We start from the raw sequence: 19,080 nt of genomic DNA, 5'->3' as shown, positions 1-19,080 counted from the left end.
TTGCATTTCCTCTGCTGTTTCGGAAGCAATTTTGTTTTTCTATTGCGCAGCCGCAGTTAGCCCAGAAAGATACTGCTCATCACGTCTTTCAAGACACGGTCAGTATCGACGGAAAGCGTTGGTACCGTTACAAGAAAAACGATTTTATGTGCCTATTCGATTAGTCTGTAGTGTTACTCATTTTAGAGTTACGCATGGACAGGGACAGTTAAACACGAATAGTAACCAGTGCTCGCCGGCCACGGTGGCCGAGCGGTTCTGGGCGCTTGAGTCCGGAGCCGTGCGACTGCTACGGTCGCAGGTTCGAATCCTACCTGGGGCAGGGATGTGTGTGATGTCCTTAGGTTAGTTAGGTTTAAGTAGCTCTAAGTCCTAGGGGACTGATGACCTCAGATGTTAAGTCCCATAGTGCTCAGAGCCATTTGAACCATTTGAACCAGTGCTCCAGCAGGAACAGCATTGTGCTGATCCGCGCTGACTGCTATCACCCTGCAGCACCGCCGCTTACGAGGAGAACGCGGGAAGTTCCATTTCAGGGAAACTTCGATCAGTGGAAGAGGAGCCAAACTGAGCGAACACCTGTCTCGGCTTATCCGTAGACACTGGAGCGTTTCTGAGAAAATGAGTGTCGAAGATTTCGAGGTACTGTGGGTACCTCTTGCGACAGTGGGCAGTTCAATCGCAATGGCAGTCTGCCTTCAACAGTGGTGTTGCGCTCACGCCTTGTTCGGGTCTCGCCTGGTGTGCTGCTTGCGAGCAAGAGTGCGTTTGTTTACTTCCGCGTCTTCGTGTCTGAATTCATCAACAGTCATGACTTTTTCCTATCGCCATGTCACGATTAAAATAAAGTTTCCATCGGTTCATGAACAATCAAAAGTGGATGAAATAGCACGAATTACACGGGACGAATTGCGTCTCCCGCTTCAATATGCTCTCGGAATTCATTTTACTATCCTTAGTACCATTGTGTGAATCGCCGAATGAAGAGCCGTTCGCCGACGTTGTGCGACGCCATGACACCGAACTCAAGTTCCGATACTCTGATAGCCACATATGGGCTGTCGTAGCTGAGGTTGCTGAGGGTTTTCGAACTCCCGTTTGAGGTGCCGTCGAAGATTTCGGTGGCCTTCTTTAAACCTCACGACAACTTCGTCACTCACATTGCTGAAACATAGAAGACGTTCAAAACATACAAGACGTGTCCTCCGTTATGACCGTCAGATAAAAATTGAACTGAGGAAACACATGCATTTTTACTTGGTCATTGCCACATGCAGGCCTGTCGTCACGTTCGATGGCCAGCCGCTCACTTATTCCGGTTGTGGGCTGGAGAGTTGTGTCCGTTCTGAATGTCTCCGACTTAGAATAGTTCAGATGCCCGTTGGAAAGGTCGCTCTCCCTGCAGCACCCACTGTACCACCTCTATTGTACCCGTCTGCGGTGAGGCTGGGTGTTCCGCCCACTCTGAGTCAGTCGGTGGCTCCTCTCGACGACGTGATGGACGTTTTACCTATCGCTCCAATACTGCCGTCGAGGGGAGTACCAACTAACGATGGCTGTCTGCAGATGGAAGCTGCCTGACCTGACTCCTTGGTTGTTGATCGTGGAGCTTTACCGACTTCCGCTTTTCTTCTGTCTGGCCGCATGTCGGACGACAGCCGTCCGCCATCCGATATGGAACAACATCTGAGGGGCACCTCTGATAGTGTTCCACAGAACAGGCCCCGCGAGACGTCTGTCTCCTGGGTGGATGACGTCGATGCTGAGGACGGGCATTCTGGAGGTATATAGAGTGATGGGACCCCGTGGGGGTGGCGACTCCCTCGCCATCACAGTGATGTGGCCCTTCCACAGCGGCCTAATGTCTAACGGGTCCTCCTCATGCACTCTTTGTGTCTGCATTCACAGCACAGGCCTACATTGATGTTTTAAGCACCTTCTTGCTTGCCACTGTTGAAGAGCAATTCGGGGATGGCGTTTGCATCTTGCAACACGATAAAACACCTGTTCATAATTGACGGCCTGTCGCGGAGTGGTTACACGACAATAACACCCCTGTAATTGACTGGCGTGCACAAAGGACTGAGCTGAATGATACTGAACGCCCTTGGTATGGTTTGGAACGCCGTTTCGTGGCATGTCTCACCGAACGACATCGATACGTCACCTCAGTGCAGCACTCCTTGAAGAATGGGCTGCGATTCCCCAATAAACCTTCCAGCACCTGACTGAATGTATGCCTGCGAGAGCGGAAGTTGTCATCAATGTTAAGGGTGGGTCAACACCATATTGAATTCCAGCGTTACCGCAGGAGGGCGCCACGAACTGGCTCAGCCAGGTGTCTGGATACTTTTGAACGCATAGTGTCTGCCGAGACACCAGAGAAAATGAGCCTCACGACTCTTAGGAGGGACATCCGGTAGATAATGAACTACGTGTACTGCTATTATTTCGATCTTCATGGGTTTAACGACACACACTTTCTATAAACCAGAAAGAAACCATTACAGGATCTCCTTTCTTTTACACGCTCAGTATTTCTCCGTGACTTTATCTGCTTTCCTTCACTGCAGTACGTTTCCATATTTTCTTTACAGGCCAAACGCTAATTTGTCTGCAACGCTCAGTGACGGCGCGTTTTTAGTTCCGCAGTTTTGGAGCGCGCAGCGTGTTTGGCTGGCGGCCGCGGTCGCGGCGGGCCACTTGCCGGACCAATGAGGCGGCAGTAATTTGTCGGCCCTCGGCAGTAACGAACAGGGCGGCAGCGTCGGCCCGCGTTTGTCTGGCGTCGCTGCGGGCCCCAATTAGAGTCGCTGTGGTGGGGGGCGGCGGAGGGGGCGGCGGAGGTGGCGGGGCGGCGTCTTTGTGTGGGCGACGCTAACGAGCTGGCGGGCCGGGACCTCAACTGCCGCCGCAGTCGCCGCGTCACGCTACACTCGGAGACCGCTCTCAGGACTTCTGGGGAGACTTACCAGGTCCTGAAGTACGGGCTCCACACGCTTCAGTGCTGCGTCCATTTCTCTCTGATATTTACACAAGCATCTCGAGTGGCTCATAATGGCCTTCAAACTATTAGCCAGTGGCTCTTTAATATGTTCATAATTTTTTATGAAGGAAGTTGAAGGTATAACTAGATATGAAACAGCGCCATCTGCATGACAAGAAATAGACTTCTCAAATCTATCCATAACAGAAGTACGTGTTCTAATACAACTAATGTTTATCATAATGTGAAATTAAAAGGTCTAATTTAATACGGGAAGAATATGTGTACTACTGAAAAAGGAATGGTGGTTATTGCTGATACAACAGCTTTCGGTTGTATCGCTTTTTCCCCACGCCAGTTTAACCTGACTGTTAAAACCTCTCAATATAACCAGTTTCCAAAGTAACCGATTTTCAGTTTTTTGTTCCCGTTATTTCCTGTAACAAACGTAGAAATTGATAAAAGATAGAAAAGTTTTGAAACTCTCAGTTTCAAGACACATAGAATTTAAATGTTAAATTACATAGGTATATAAAGAAAACTTAATGCGTCCACCGTCTGTTGCTTTTCTCGAAAAGTGATATGTGGTTGAATTCTACAGAAAATCACCATTATTCTCCTATTGATTCTAATTATTAGAAACTCTCCTCAGAAATCATGTTGTAACCGTAGATCATACCACAGTTTGGACATTACGAATAGTCAGTGATAAAGGATGAAAACTGACGTTGATGAACAGTCTTTTTCTTGATAATTTGTACGTTGTCGAGGGCTGTAATCAGGTTAAGGCATATTATATAGACACATGCAGCATAATATGTATGAATAACTATTGTTTTTAAGTTTCTAATTTATTACTGTTACCATAATTTCGTTCCTCTTTTATCACATCATTAAAACGGCAGGCCAGTTATTAAACTTTTAAAGCAATTGAAGCATTGTACCTCAGTGCTACGTCACTTCGTAAATATTTCCTAAGGTTGGTGCCATTCTGCGGTATAACAGATCTCCAATAACGACAGCGAAAAAAGTACCGTATAGACCAGGTAGGGACAAGTCTTGCTCTCTACACGTGCATGCTTATCTTAAACAACGACACATGACAACAGAGACGTTATTGTCTCAGCAGTGCTGTACCATTTCTCAAGCCATGTTCGTAGAACACAAATCTGCCTGAAAGATATGTTCCTCAGCTGCGGATGCTAATTAGATGAAACACCTAGCGTCATGTGTTTGTTTCTCGTGTCTGTTGGTAGTGTTATTAAAATGTCACGGCTGGCTTCTTCCACTTTCTAAAATAACGCAATATTTCAAACCAATGACAATTTTGCGAATAAAAATTACTTCCTCGCTGTAAAATATTTATTTAAAAGAGAAAAGTTTTAGCACTGCTGGAATGGCTAATTAATAAGTCGCTTTTGTTTATTCGGTTAATTGTAAGAAATAAGAAAGAGAACTTTTACAACTGAGAGCAAACAGATAACAAAAAATGTCGATTATTATATAAATGGCTCTGAGCACTATGGGACTCAACTGCTGTGGTCATAAGTCCCCTAGAACTTAGAACTACTTAAACCTAACTAACCTAAGGACAGCACACAACACCCAGCCATCACGAGGCAGAGAAAATCCCTGACCCCGCCGGGAATCGAACCCGGGAACCCGGGCGTGGGAAGCGAGAACGCTACCGCACGACCACGAGATGCGGGCGATTATTATATACTGGTATCGTTTTTAGCTGGTCGGTTTTTCCCATCCCTATGCTGAAGATGGTTGAGGTTTTTACTCACCATTCACTGGTCACCAGAAAATAGTTAGTATAGTAGTCACTCAAATGTTGTGGTGTGGATGGAACAGCGCAATGCCGTGGGATTTCGGGACACAGTGATCCACACACCACTAGGAAAGCACGCGACTGACGGCACAAACGAACTGCAAACCACCCCACAAGCTACTTCAAAGCGTGGCAGGACTCCATCAACGACGCGTCGATGTTGTATTGCGTCAGTCATCTATACATGTCACCGTCTCTGGACTGCAAAAAATCTCATCGCGAAGGTGATATAAATATCTGTGTACCACTTGCGGAGAGTTCGTTGAGCGAGTGCATCGGGCCGATGCGTCAGGGCAGGCAGTCTCCTGTAGCTAGCCATGCTCCTCGCCATCTGAGAATCAACGTCGTCATTCTGCCTGAGAAATCCGGTGGAGCCTTAGCCTGTGTGCTAAAAGCAATAGCTACGGCCTGAAAGAATGCTGCGCTGACTGCAACTCGCAGACGCCGCTGCCGCCACCAGCACTGCTCAAAGCTGCCGAAGTGCGCTGCCGCCCAGGGGTTCGCGTGCCCACCGATACGGAAATACTGATGATCGACTGTAGACAGTACCCACTGGACAAGGGTGTGGACCTGTATCTGCTGTAGATTAATGAATAAGTGTTCCTGAACTGCTGCGGTCACCTTCACCTGCGACAGACTCCTGCAGTCCTCGCCAGATCATCAAACTCACAATTCCCGTGCTGGAAGGGAGTAAGTCTCACCTTACTGACCATGGAAGAATGGCTTCCCACCCTCTGTAGCAGTCGTGTAACGGCAGACCGCTACACAAGTAAGAAGTCAAAATCAGTAACACTGAACCTTCTCAGCTTTTGCGCCAGTGATACGAGTCTTGCTTGTCCAACGCTCGTCGCTTTCACAAAACAATATTTTACAGTACATGTACTGATGCGAGAAGAACAATTGCAAAGCTCGTTGTTGTGACACTGAATGTCAGGATAAATGTAGTCGTACTGATATGAGTGGCTAAAGATGCTCATTCCTTCAAAAAAGTAACATCTATGTCGTTATTCTTCAGTTCCTACCGGCGTATTTTTTGATAGAACAGTACGCGACACTACTGCCGGTTCACAGTGTACAACGGATACAATATTTCGACGATCAGACAAGTCGCCATCGTCAGGTCCACTGTCGAACTGACCTCCCGAGGAGAGCTGACGGCGCCCTGGGCCATGGGGTGTATCGGAATAACACGCACACTGATCTGTATTTGCACAGCTGTCACCACTCTTCACAGAAGAATGGGGTACTAAAAACACTAGCATACAGTGCGCGCATCATCTCAAACGCAGTCTATCCCAAGAGCTGGAATACATCAGAACTGTATTCCGAGAAAAAGGATTCCCAGAATGGCAGATTACGATCACTCCGTCCCACGATACATGTACAACCTGAGGAGATGGAAGAAGTCACAGAGGAAGAGGCAGTCATTGTCTTTATAGCGTACACTGGTGCACTATCGGGAAAAAATCGGATGCATATTGAAGAAGCATCGAGTAAAAATGACCTTTTGCCTACCCAACAAATCATGAGTATTATTGGGAAGGATCAAAGGTGATCGCGGTTAACGTAAGACTGACGTATACCAGAATCTGACTCAATGTGGGTAGACACATATTTGACAAACAGTGAGTACCGTCGAAGATCGTTGCCGAGAACACCAGAGACACATTCGAGTAACGTATTTCAACAAATCAGCGGTCGCAGAGCACTCTTTGTCCGACAATTACGCGATGGAGTACAAAGTACCAGGATCTTCGCACAGACTTCCAAAGACTGGGACAGTGCCGTTAGGGAGGTCGTAGAAATTCGCACTGCGGACGATCTCGTCAGCCGAGATTGCGGCTATAATCTTATCAGGGCTTGTAAACCAGCACTAAGCTTAATTAAGAAGACTCTCAGCAGACAAAACGATGTGGCGACGAGGGCGGAAAGAGCACCTAAATCAACGCTACCACAGACCACGACGCTAGCGATTCCGTGACCACTGACGCGCGGACCGTGGCGGGAAGGGTTCACGGTGGGAGGGGATATCAGCCTGCCGCGTACCCTCTTGAGCTCAGCCTATTTCGTGAATAAAATCACGCAGTAAACGTAATAGTTTAACAAAAATGACAACTAGAGCGCCAAAAACGAGCAGAATCAAGCCGAACGAAAATAACAGTTAAGTAGGCAAGTAGTGCGAGAACTATAAAAGCAACGAGATCCAGAGATCTCCTAAAGTCTCAGTTCGTCAGAGCACCTGGCAATAGCGATATCTCTGGTCGCTGAAATATTGTGCCCGTTGGACACCATGAACCGGCAGTACACCCATGGACTGTTCGACCAATAACTAAGTTATTCTGATACAACACGAGCAGCTGCTATTCCCACTGCTTCGACAAATTAATAAATAAGTTATCCTTGTAGTTGGCCACTGTGCACGAGGACAAAGCCGACACAGTAAAATGAACCAACGGGGAACACAATCGGTTACGTTTGTTTTTTAATGGCTCGCCTGAACAGAACAAGAAACTGAACCATTTAAAAGATCTTGAAATATACGTCAAGGCTAAGACTAATAGTTATTTTCTGCCATGACTGATGTAAATCACAGTGGGATTAACAAAGACCAAAACTTGTGTAATTCAAATCAAATTACAAAATGACGCTAAACTGTGGGAGGTTCCAAAAACTGTGCGAGACTTTATGGAGTCATTACAACAAGATCTGATTATCTGGATAGCTCACGTAATCAAAGTCAGCGTTACAACAAGAAGGTGCAAATGTATCCAAAGTAACCAACTCAAATGGAGTGCCAAAGTAAGAAAAGTACGGAGCCGCACAGAATATGGATAGCGCTACCACCATTGTACTACTTACATTCCCTTAAACAGCAACTGTGAGCTACCCAGTACCAAGCCATAGATGATACCGTCTCTATCGGCCCAGGGCAGAAAGCTGTCCCCACCACGGACTGGAACAAACTGCCCGGAATCAAAGTTCTCTGCCCTAAACTCTACACTGTGTAAAAAAACTCTACGTGGAGGATATGCTGATGCCAGTGTGATGGGTGAGAATTGTTGCTAAGTTTATGAAAAAGCATGACAATGTGCACATTATTTACCTCCTTTTGCTTACAAAACGCACATTTTTCGATAGACGTTAACCTTTTTTTTTTCATCAGTTTGATGCGGCCAGCCACGAATTCCCCTCCTGTGCCAACCGCTCCATGTCAGAGTAGCACTTGCAACCTACGTCCTCAATTATTTGATGGATGTATTACAATATCTGTCTTCCTCTACAGTTTTTGCCCTCTACAGCTACCTCTATTACCATGGAAGTCATTCCCTCATATCTTAACAGATATCCTATCATCCTGTCCCTTCTCCTTTTCAGTGTTTCCCACATGTTTCTTTCTTCTCCGATTCTGCGCAGAACCTCCTCTTTCATTACCTTGTCAATAAACCTAACAACATTCGTCTGTAGCACCACATTCTCTTCTGTTCTGGTTTTCCCACAGTCAATGTTTCACTACCACACAATTCTGTACTCCAGACGTACATTCTCAGAAATTTCTTCCTCAAAATAAGGCCGATATTTGATATTAGTAGGCTTCTCTTTGCCAGGAACCTTTTTTGGCATAGCTGGTCTGCTTTTGATGCCCTCCGTGCTCCATCCGTCATTGGTTAGGTAGCAGAATTCCTTAACTTCATCTACTTCGTGACCATCAGTTCTGATGTTAAGTTTCTCGCTATTCTCATTTCTACTACTTCTCATTACCATCGTCTTTCTTCGATTTACTCTCAATCCATACTCTGTGCCCATTAGATTGTTCATTCCGTACAGCAGATCATGCACTTTCACTGAAGATAGCAATGTCATCAGCGAATCGTATCATTGATATCCTTTCACCTTGAATTTTAATTCCACTCCTCAACCTTTCTTTTATTTCCATCATTGCTTCTCCGATGTACAGATTGAACAGTAGGGGCGAAAGTCTACATTCCTGTCTTACACCCTTTTTAATGCGAGCGCTTCGTTCTTGGTGGTCGACTCTTATCATTGCCTCTTGGCTGTTGTACATGTTGTGTATGACCCGTCTCTCCCTATAGCTTACCCCTACTTTTTTCAGAATTTCGAGCATCTTGCACCACTTTACATTGTCGAACGCTTTTTGCAGGCCGAAAAATCCTATAAACGTGTCTTGATTTTTCTTTAGTATTGCTTCCATTATTAACCGCAACGTCAGAATTGTCACTCTCGTGCCTTTACCTTTTCTAAAGCCAAACTGATCGTCATCTAGCGTATCCTCAATTGTTTTTCCATTCTTCTGTGTATTATTCTTGTAAGCTACGTGTATGCTTGACCTGTTGAGCTGATTGTGCGATAATTCTCAGACTTGTCAGTTCTTGCTGTCTTTGGAATTGTGTGGCTGTTGCTTTTCCGAAGGTCAGATGATATACTGCCAGACTCCTACAGGGTGTTTCAAAAATGACCGGTATATTTGAAACGGCAATACAAACTAACCGAGCAGCGATAGAAATACACCGTTTGTTGCAATATGCTTGAGACAACAGTACATTTTCAGGCAGACAAACTTTCCAAATTACAGTAGTTACAATTGTCAACAACAGATGGCGCTGCGGTCTGGGAAACTCTATAGTACGATATTTTCCACATATCCACCATGCGTAGCAATAATATGGCGTAGTCTCTGAATGAAATTTCCCGAAACCTTTGACAACGTGTCTGGCTTCACATGCAGATGAGATGTAGTGCTTCAGCTGTTCAATTGTTTCTGGATTCTGGCGGTACACTTGGTCTTTCAAGTGTCCCCACAGAAAGATGTCACAGGGGTTCATGTCTGGCGAATAGGGAGGCCAATCCACGCCGCCTCCTGTATGTTTCGGATAGCCCAAAGCAATCACACGATCATCGAAATATTCATTCAGGAAATTAAAGACGTCGGCCGTGCGATGTGGCCGGGCACCATCTTGCATAAACCACGAGGTGTTCGCAGTGTCGTCTAAGGCAGTTTGTACCGCCACAAATTCACGAAGAATGTCCAGATAGCGTGATGCAGTAATCGTTTGGGATCTGAAAAATGGGCCAATGATTCCTTTGGAAGAAATGGCGGCCCAGACCAGTACTTTTTGAGGATGCAGGGACGATGGGACTGCAACATGGGGCTTTTCGGTTCCCCATATGAGCCAGTTCTGTTTATTGACGAAGCCGTCCAGGTAAAAATAAGCTTCGTCAGTAAACCAAATGCTGCCCACATGCATATCGCCGTCATCAATCCTGTGCACTATATCGTTAGCGAATGTCTCTCGTGCAGCAATGGTAGCGGCGCTGAGGGGTTGCCGCGTTTGAATTTTGTATGGATAGAGGTGTAAACTCTGGCGCATGAGACGATACGTGGACGTTGGCGTCATTTGGACCGCAGCTGCAACACGGCGAACGGAAACCCGAGGCCGCTGTTGGATCACCTGCTGCACTAGCTGCGCGTTGCCCTCTGTGGCTGCCGTACGCGGTCGCCCTACCTTTCCAGCACGTTCATCCGTCACGTTCCCAGTCCGTTGAAATTTTGCAAACAGATCCTTTATTGTATCGCTTTTCGGTCCTTTGGTTACATTAAACCTCCGTTGAAAACTTCGTCTTGTTGCAACAACACTGTGTTCTAGGCGGTGGAATTCCATCACCAGAAAAATCCTCTGTTCTAAGGAATAAACCATGTTGTCCACAGCACACTTGCACGTTGTGAACAGCACACGCTTACAGCAGAAAGACGACGTACAGAATGGCGCACCCACAGACTGCGTTGTCTTCTATATCTTTCACATCACTTGCAGCGCCGTCTGTTGTTGAAAATTGTAACTACTGTAATTTCGAAAGTTTGTCCACCTGAAAATGTACTTTTGTCCCAAGCATATTGCAACAAACGGTGTATTTCTATCGCTGCTCGTTTAGTTTTTATTGCCGTTTCAAATATACCGGTCATTTTTGAAACACCCTGTACATTCTACATCAACGAGAATAGTCGTTTTGTTGCTACTTCCCCCCAATGAATTTAGAAATTCTGATGGAATGTTATCTATCCCTTCTGCCTCATTTGATCTTAAGCTTTCCAAAGCTCTTTTAAATTCTGATTTTAATACTGGATTCCCCATCTCTTCTAAATCGACTCCTGTTCCTTCTTCTATCACATCAGACAAATCTTCCCCCTCACAGAGGCTTTCTATGTATTCTTTCCACCTATCCGATCTCTTCTCTGCATTTAACAGTGGAATTCCAGTTGCACTCCTAATGTTATCACCTTTGCTTTTAATGTCACCGAAGGTTGTTTTGACTTTCCTGTATGCCGAGTCTGTCCTTCCGACAATCTTGTACTTCGTCCTTTCATCGATGAATTGAAGTAATTCTTCTGTTACCGATGGTTTCTTCGCAGTTACCATCATTGTACCTACGTTTTCCTTCTCAACTTCTGTGATGGCCCTTTCCAGAGATGTCCTTTCCTCTTCAACTGTACTGCCTACTGAGATATTTCTTATTGATATAGCCTTAGAGAACTACAACCATATCTCGTCATTCCTTAGTACTTCCGCATCCCAATTCTTTGCGTACTGATTCTTCCTGGCTAATCTCTTAAACTTCAGCCTACTATTCATATATTGTGGTCTGAGTCTATATCTGCTCCTGGGTACGCCTTACAATTGAGTATCTGGTTTCGGAATCTCTGTCTGACCGTGATGTAATCTAACTGAAATCTTTCCGTATCACCCGGCCTTTTCCAAGTATACCTACTCCTCTTGTGATTCCGAAAGTTAATCACAAGGGCGACCGTACCTGCCAAAAACGCTGTCCACTGTAACACAGTATTACTGGCTAAACCAAATTTTTAGAGCGAACATAATGAACTCATCAACGCTGACAAGATGGTGCCACGAAATCTGGACCTTTGAAGTCACACAAAGTACACTAAATCAGAGATGCAGGCGCCAACTTCGCTTTCAATAGAGGTTGACCGGGTCGCTGCCCGAGTTCTGTGAAATGCCTATTGCTACCTCACCACCCTCCCCCCCCCCCCCCCCCTGCCGCCAAAATAGGCCTTGTGAGATTCAGCAACTGTCATTCAGCCGGCAATTGAAGCTACAGGGACACTTCCATCACCACAACGCCCGCCGTGGCTAGTAGAATGCTGCCCTCTCAGACACACTACTGCAGTGTACTCACTAGATAACTTCGTTATAACGCAGACAAATCAAATAATAGAGATATGTAACAGTAAAGTCACATTGCGAAAGTAACGTCACGTATTAAGAAAGTTGGATGGGTCACGAAAGAGGTTAGCGTTAGATGGTTTACTCACTTCACTGGTTGGACTCATTCTTATTGTCACACACTCTTCTTAAGTTAGTTGCTTTAAGTGTCTACATGTTATTAATTGCGGAGTAGTTATGCATATAATCCATAATTAGGAGCCCTATAATTTCACCAATTTCCATTTTAAATAATGCAGACTAGATTAATGACATTCTATATCACACTCAGTATAAAACAAGTTCAGGACAACGCTGATGCGTCACCAAAATACTCGAGTTTGCAACTTTAAATCGAATATTTACATCCCATTTCATGTTGAATAATCAATTAACCGAAAAGAACTGGAATGAAAATTAATCATTCACTCATATTTTAGTTTAAACTGGAACGACAACCGATGTAAACTTTTTGAATTAGAACAATCTGCAGCGCTGGCTGTCGTTATTAGGATTGAATATCCTTTTATTCTTGCATTTTCATTTCTGATCACTTCAACTTTATGGTATAGCCCGTCAAATGGACACCTTTGGTCAGTGTTACACTCAAACATTGATGATCTACGAAATCTACCTTAAACCATATGTCCACTTGACATGTCATACTGTACCCTCGATATTGCCTACACTTCTGAAGATGTGCTACAATCAAACAAAGAAAATAAGAGGGGCTTTTAATCCAATTTGACAGTCAGTGCAATAGATTATTCTCATTCGAAAAACATTCACTCAAACATTCTTATTCGCGCACATATTCCACACAGAATAGTAGGTTATGAGCAAAAACAGACAGAACATACAATAACAATGTTTCATTTTACATTTGTTCTGTGTACAACGTAGAACACAGCTGTTGGTTTTATATGAGCTGGGAAAATGAACTCTACATCTGTATACTTAGCCTGCGAACTATACTACTACTACTTGCTCCCTTTCCTGGTCCACTCGAAATCGGAGCGAATGAAAAATTATTATCTGAAAAAAAAAACATGGTTCTGAGCACTATGGGACTTGGTATCTGAGTTCATCAGTCCCCTAGAACTCAGAACTACTTAAACCTAACTAACATAAGGACATGACACACATACAAGGCCGAGGCAGGATCTGAACCTGCGATCGTAGCGGTCGCGCGGTTCCAGACTGTAGCGTCTAGAACCGCTCGGCCACTCCGGCCGGCATCTCGAAACACTTGAGCAGTACTCAACAATGGGTCGCACTAGTGTCAACAAACAATCTTTGTCAAGAGAGACGACGAAACGTAAAACATTGAATGGAATTTGAGAAAAAAATATAAGAAAATTATTTTAGTACATGTAGTGTACAATAAGGAGTATATGGTATAAGCAGACCGTAAACTGAATATAAATATTGCTTAACAGGGTTAAAACTGTAAAAAATTTTACTTGAGACCAAATTAGTGTATAGGTATGAAGTAGGAAAACTTACCCCACTGAACTATGGTATGCAATGAAGAGCAATTGAATAAGTGAGCCGGCTGGTGTGGCCGAGCGGTTCTAGGCGCTTCAGTCTGGAACCGCGTGACCGCTACGGTCGGAGGTTAGAAACCTGCCTGTGATGTCCTTAGGTTAGTTAGGTTTAAGCAGTTCTAAGTTCTAGGGGACTGATGATCTCAGATGTTAAGCCCCGTAGTGCTCAGAGCCATTTGAACCATTTTTTTTAAATTAGTGATACCCATTGTCGTACTGATGGCATCTGCTTTTCATCCTGACATCAGTCGCACGAGACACCAGGAAAAACATTGTGAGCTCAGTTGGTGAACCCTCGCTCACAGTTATAGGTGATGTTGACTTCGGTCACACAGCCTGAGGCGGTTGCCAATGGGCATCTTAGGGGGACAGGACATGGAGATACGACGGACGTCTAGCAAGTTCCTGCGGCTGAGGAAGTCCCTGAATGACATGCAGTCGCTCGCCCTGTTACAGCTCCTCGGCCTGCAAGGTTTGGGCATTCCAGGAGGGTGGGATTACAGGTAGTTGGGAGCTCCAACGCTAGACGCGTAATGAGACTCCTTAGTAGGAGAAGGGATCCACTGGGTACTATGTGTGCGTACCTGGAGAAGCCATTCCTGTCGTGGGAAGGCTGCCTCCAGATGCTGCGAAGAACACAGGGGGCAGCCACTTGGAGGCGGTGGCTCATGTTGGTACTAAAGACATATTCCGCTTTGGATTCGAAGAGATTCTCTCTGGTTTCGGGCATTTAGCTGAAGGGATAAGTGCTGCCAGTCTTACTTACGAGCCAGCCGGTGTGGCCGTGCGGTTAAAGGCGCTTCAGTCTGGAACCGCGTGACCGCTCCGGTCGCAGGTTCGAATCCTGCCTCGGGCATGGATGTGTGTGATGTCCTTAGGTTAGTTAGGTTTAAGTAGTTCTAAGTTCTAGGGGACGGATGACCACAGATGTTAAGTCCCATAGTGCTCAGAGCCATTTGAACCATTTTTTTCTTACTTACGAGATAAAGTGAGAGCTCATCACCTGCAGCGTCGTCCACAGAACCGACTGTGGTCGTTTGGCACAGAGTGGTGGGGTCTGAATCAGAGGCTCAGATGGAAAAGCAATAATCTGCGCTGCAGATTCCCTGACTTATGCCATTGGTTGGTGGTTTTCTGGTTTCCGCTCCACAGGTCACGGCCCACCACATACCGGAAGCAGCTACATGGGTAGCGGTTGTCGAGGGGACTGGGCAGTTTCTTGCGTTAGAGGATCTCGGAAAACTATAGAATGGGCGTTATTCTAGAATCGTACAGCGGAACCACGGGAAGGTAGACCTAATAACAATCGGTATTGCAGTTGTCAAATATTGTAGCTATATTGGAAAACTACCAGAGTTCGAAGTGCTTAAACAAAGCACAGGAGCTCAGATCTTTATAGGTACTAAAAGCTGGCTGAAGCCGGAAACACGTCCAGCCGAAATTTTTACAAAGGACCTAAGAGTGTTCAGAAAGGATAGATTGAATACAGTTGGTGCTGGTGTGTTTATTGCTGTAAGAATTAGTTTACGTTAAAGTGAAAGTGAATTTAGTATGGATAGAAGCTATCCTTGACAATCGGACCAAATTAATAACCAGTTCCTTCCAACAAGCCCTCGACTGAGATGATACAGTTGCTTAACAGTTCAAAGGAGACTTGTGTCTCATTTCGAATAGGTACCCAATCACTCTATTATAGTTGGTGGTGACATCAATCTACCCTCGACAACTTGGCGAAAATACAAGTTTAAAGTCGGTGCTAGGTGTAAAGCTTCTTCCTCAATTGTACCAAATACATCCTCAGAAAATTATTTTGAACAGTTAGTTCAGGAGCCCACCCAAAGTGTGAATATTGCAAAAACATACTTGATCTCTTAACAATAACCCTGATCAAACGGGAAGCACCATGGCGACTACAGGGAATAGTAACCACAAGGTTGTTGTAGCGAGACAGAATAACGTAACACCCAAACCCACCAAAAAAAAAGGCAGAATACATCTGTTAAAAAAATCGCTTGACGCATTCCTAAGAGAACGTCTCCATTCCTTCCAATCTGGCAACGTAAGCATAAACCAGATGTAGTTTAAATTCAAAGAAATAGTATCGACAGGGATTGAGGCATCTACTCCAAATAAAGTAATACGAGATGGTACTGATTCCCGATGGTACATAAAACAGCAACAAGTCAGAACACTTTTTCTGAAGCAACGAGGAAAGCATGCCAAGTCTGACAGAACATGAGAGATTGCAGGGCTCTCACTTCTGATTCGGTGTCATGCCGCTTAATGTTCTTATGGAAGATGATCTTTATTACAACCTGATTTCATACATCATGATGAAATGGCGGACAGAAGTTAATGTTCTTGCTTGTGTGCTCTAGTGAAGGAATAGCGGTAAGCTTTACCTGCATTCAAAAGAATAGGGTGCAGGTTTAAACGACTGCAGTAAAGCGTATGACAACTGAGAGCTGGGGGAAGCGCGTTTTTTCTGCGGAACCTGGGTAGCAAGTTTGCAAACACAAACCCCCAAGTTTGGTGAAATTTTGCAGAAGCTCGAAATTTAGCGCGAACTGCAATGCCAGATGCCTTTAATAGTTTCCATAACGAATGTTCCCCTCGAAAAGAGATTCTGGTCGTACGTATAGTACACCAGCAGCAAGATGCAATCAAGTGCCACTAAGGCAGAGTTACTAAACGCAGTTTAGATTGTTCACAGATGCCTTTGTCATTTACCATCTCGTAAAGCCGTTAACTGATCAGAGACAGCTGCAAAATGATTTACATATGATATCTTGATGGTACTAAAAGGTGCAGTTGACTAAACAATGAAAAGTGCAAAGTCATCCAGGTGAGTACTAAAAGAAATCCGCTTTATTTAGGTAACACGATAAATGACAAAAATATAAAAGCTGTCAATTCAACTAAACACTCAGTTGAATAACTTAAAATTCGACCGATCACATAACGGTGCGTGGAAAACAAACCAAGACCGCGATTTATTGACAGAAAGAAAATGAAACAGGGCTACTAAAGAGACTGCTTATAGCAGGCTTGTCCAGGATCGTCTGGAGTTTTTCTGCGTCGTATTGGATCCGTATCAGTTAGGAGTGTGCAAGGGCGTCGAAAAATTGCAGAGAAGGGCAGCTCTTTAAGTATTGTCGCGAAATAAGGGAGAGAGTGCCCGGATGTGATACGCGAACCAGCGTGGCAATCAATAAAACTAAGTGTTTCGTTGCAGCAGGGTCTTCCCATGAAATTTCAATCATCAAACTTCTCCTCCGAGAGAAAAAAGGATGTTTCGTTGGCGCCTACGTCTATAGGCAAAAATGATCATCATAATAAAATGAGAAATCAGAACTCGCACGGAAAAATTTAAGTGTTCACTTTTCCCGAACGCAGCTCGAGAGTGGAACGGTAGAGAAATAGCTGGAAGGTCGTTCGATGAACCCTCTGCCAGTCATTTGATTGTGAATTGCAGAGTAATCGTCTTGCTGAAACTACTGGGCGCTTGCAGGTTTCTGAGTGCCCAAGATCTGACTGTAGGGTATTAGGAGCTCCACTAATGGGATACGGTGGGAAACTTGTGAAAGAATCTATTTGATCTCTTGAAAGTATCCACAACACAAGTATACCTCTGGCATTTACGTGAATGCCGCGAAGCAGGATTGTTCCTTCATGTGGACTTTGGTACACTCTTATCCTTCGACTGCTGTATACCAAATTGTAGCGCGACTCTTGTGCCGTGGCACTCCTGTGTTCCAAGAGTACACTGGCAGCATCCCTGGACTCGACGTTTGTGTCTTCCGGCAGACGTTGACCAGAGGTATATCTGCGTTGCGCTGCCTTGGGTGAAGAAACGGATGTGGGTTGTATGGATTCTCAACGGTTGTTGTTATCGAGTACTCAATAGATAAGTGTCTGCCTACAGCCCATTTCTCCGCTGTTGGAGTCTGTTTTGTCGACGTTGACCTACATCATCGTCGTGTTGCTTCCCACAGCTCTTCAATGTGGTGATGGCAATATTCCCCGAGTTAAGGTGTTCTCAGTAGATACTTGACTCGGTAGCAGGTGGCGACACGTAGTGTTCGCACCGTCAGAAATCACTGAACTGAACCACAATCGTTCCGACTACTGATTCAAGGTGTGTCCACGTCCCAGCGATATGACAGGCTGATCTAGTCTGCACGCCCTGACAGCAAGTGTACGATTATCGGTACACTCCCTGTCACCGCAGCTATTTCGGATTTTTGAGTGTATTTTGCTTTATTTTGTCATTATTCTTTCGTCTGTTTGACCCATTTCTAGAAAGACTTTATATTATTAGTAATTTTTACAAGATCGTCGACATTCAAGTGAGAAGACATTTGTGTTTGTATTCTCAGTTCACTGGACAGTAACTTGTGTTACAGCGTAGATTTCAGAATCGTATTCTTCTTACGCGGTGAAGAAACTGTCACAGAAAAGAAGCCTTTCAGAAGGAACAGTCCCAGGCAGTCTATGTATTTTATAATGTAACTTGCCCAACGAACCGTGGTGTTCAAATTTGTGTGAATTCCTAAGGGCTCAAAGTGCTGAGGTCATCGGTCCCAGGACTTACACACGACTTAAACTAACGTACGCCAAGTACAAGACACACACCCATGCCCGAGGGAGAACTCGAACCTCCGGTGGGAAGGGCCGCGCAATCCGTGACATAGCGCCTCAAACCGCGCGGCCACTCCACGCGGCGGGTATCCGTGATACTGGAATGAACGGAGTGTTACTAGTATACGTATTTCAAGCTGGAAATATCGTTGTCTCATGGGCTGAAATGTGAATAATATTTCTCTGACCATCATATCCTAACACGGAGGAAAATATTGACATATTATCTGCATTGCGAAGAAAGTTGCATTTCTCAATTTGATGACTCCAATATAGTTTCAAAGTATTTGAAGGACTGCCCATTAGTATCACTCTAGACCACCTGTTCTGTGAGGTGTAGAGCATGTTTTCTGTGTTGTCGAGACGACTGAGAACACTTTGGTCCATTCTGTGATCTTTTTGCGAGAATCAAGGACAGTTGTTAGGAGGTCACGAGTCAGTATGTTACCTCAGCGCTCAATTCGTCTTACGAAGTATGTGCCCCAAACAATCCTCAGATATAAAGAAGATAAGATCCGATGTTCAAGCTACTATAAAATGGCTCTGAGCACTATGAGACTTAACATCTGAGGTCATCAGTCCCCCTAGAACTTAGTACTACTTAAACCTAAGGACATCACACACATCCATGCCCGAGGCAGGATTCGAACCTGCGACCGTAACAGTCGCTCGGGTCCGGACTGAAGCGACTAGAACCGCTCGGCCACTCACGCTACTATAATTTAGTTACAATTCATAGTGCAGCTGCAGAGCAAACTTTATGTAATAAGTAGGCAGAACCGATTAGAATGTCCTGTTGAAAGGCAAAATGCACAAATTAGTCATGGGAAAGCG

At 44.9% G+C, this 19,080-nt stretch overlaps 1 protein-coding gene across 1 annotated transcript in view; it reads left to right on the top strand.

The window, feature by feature from the left end:
• The first annotated feature begins 2,878 nt into the window (after window positions 1-2,878).
• LOC126258634 (CCN family member 4) overlaps window positions 2,879-19,080 on the top strand; it is a 308,685-nt gene continuing 292,483 nt past the window's right edge. The window contains exon 1 of the mRNA XM_049955661.1: window positions 2,879-2,983. The gene's annotated coding sequence lies outside the window, so the exon portion shown is untranslated. The remainder of the gene's footprint in view (window positions 2,984-19,080) is intronic.

The sequence above is a fragment of the Schistocerca nitens genome, chromosome 1 (assembly GCF_023898315.1).
Source record: "Schistocerca nitens isolate TAMUIC-IGC-003100 chromosome 1, iqSchNite1.1, whole genome shotgun sequence".
Lineage (NCBI taxonomy): Eukaryota > Metazoa > Arthropoda > Insecta > Orthoptera > Acrididae > Schistocerca > Schistocerca nitens.
This window is presented reverse-complemented; position numbering and strand designations above follow the sequence as displayed.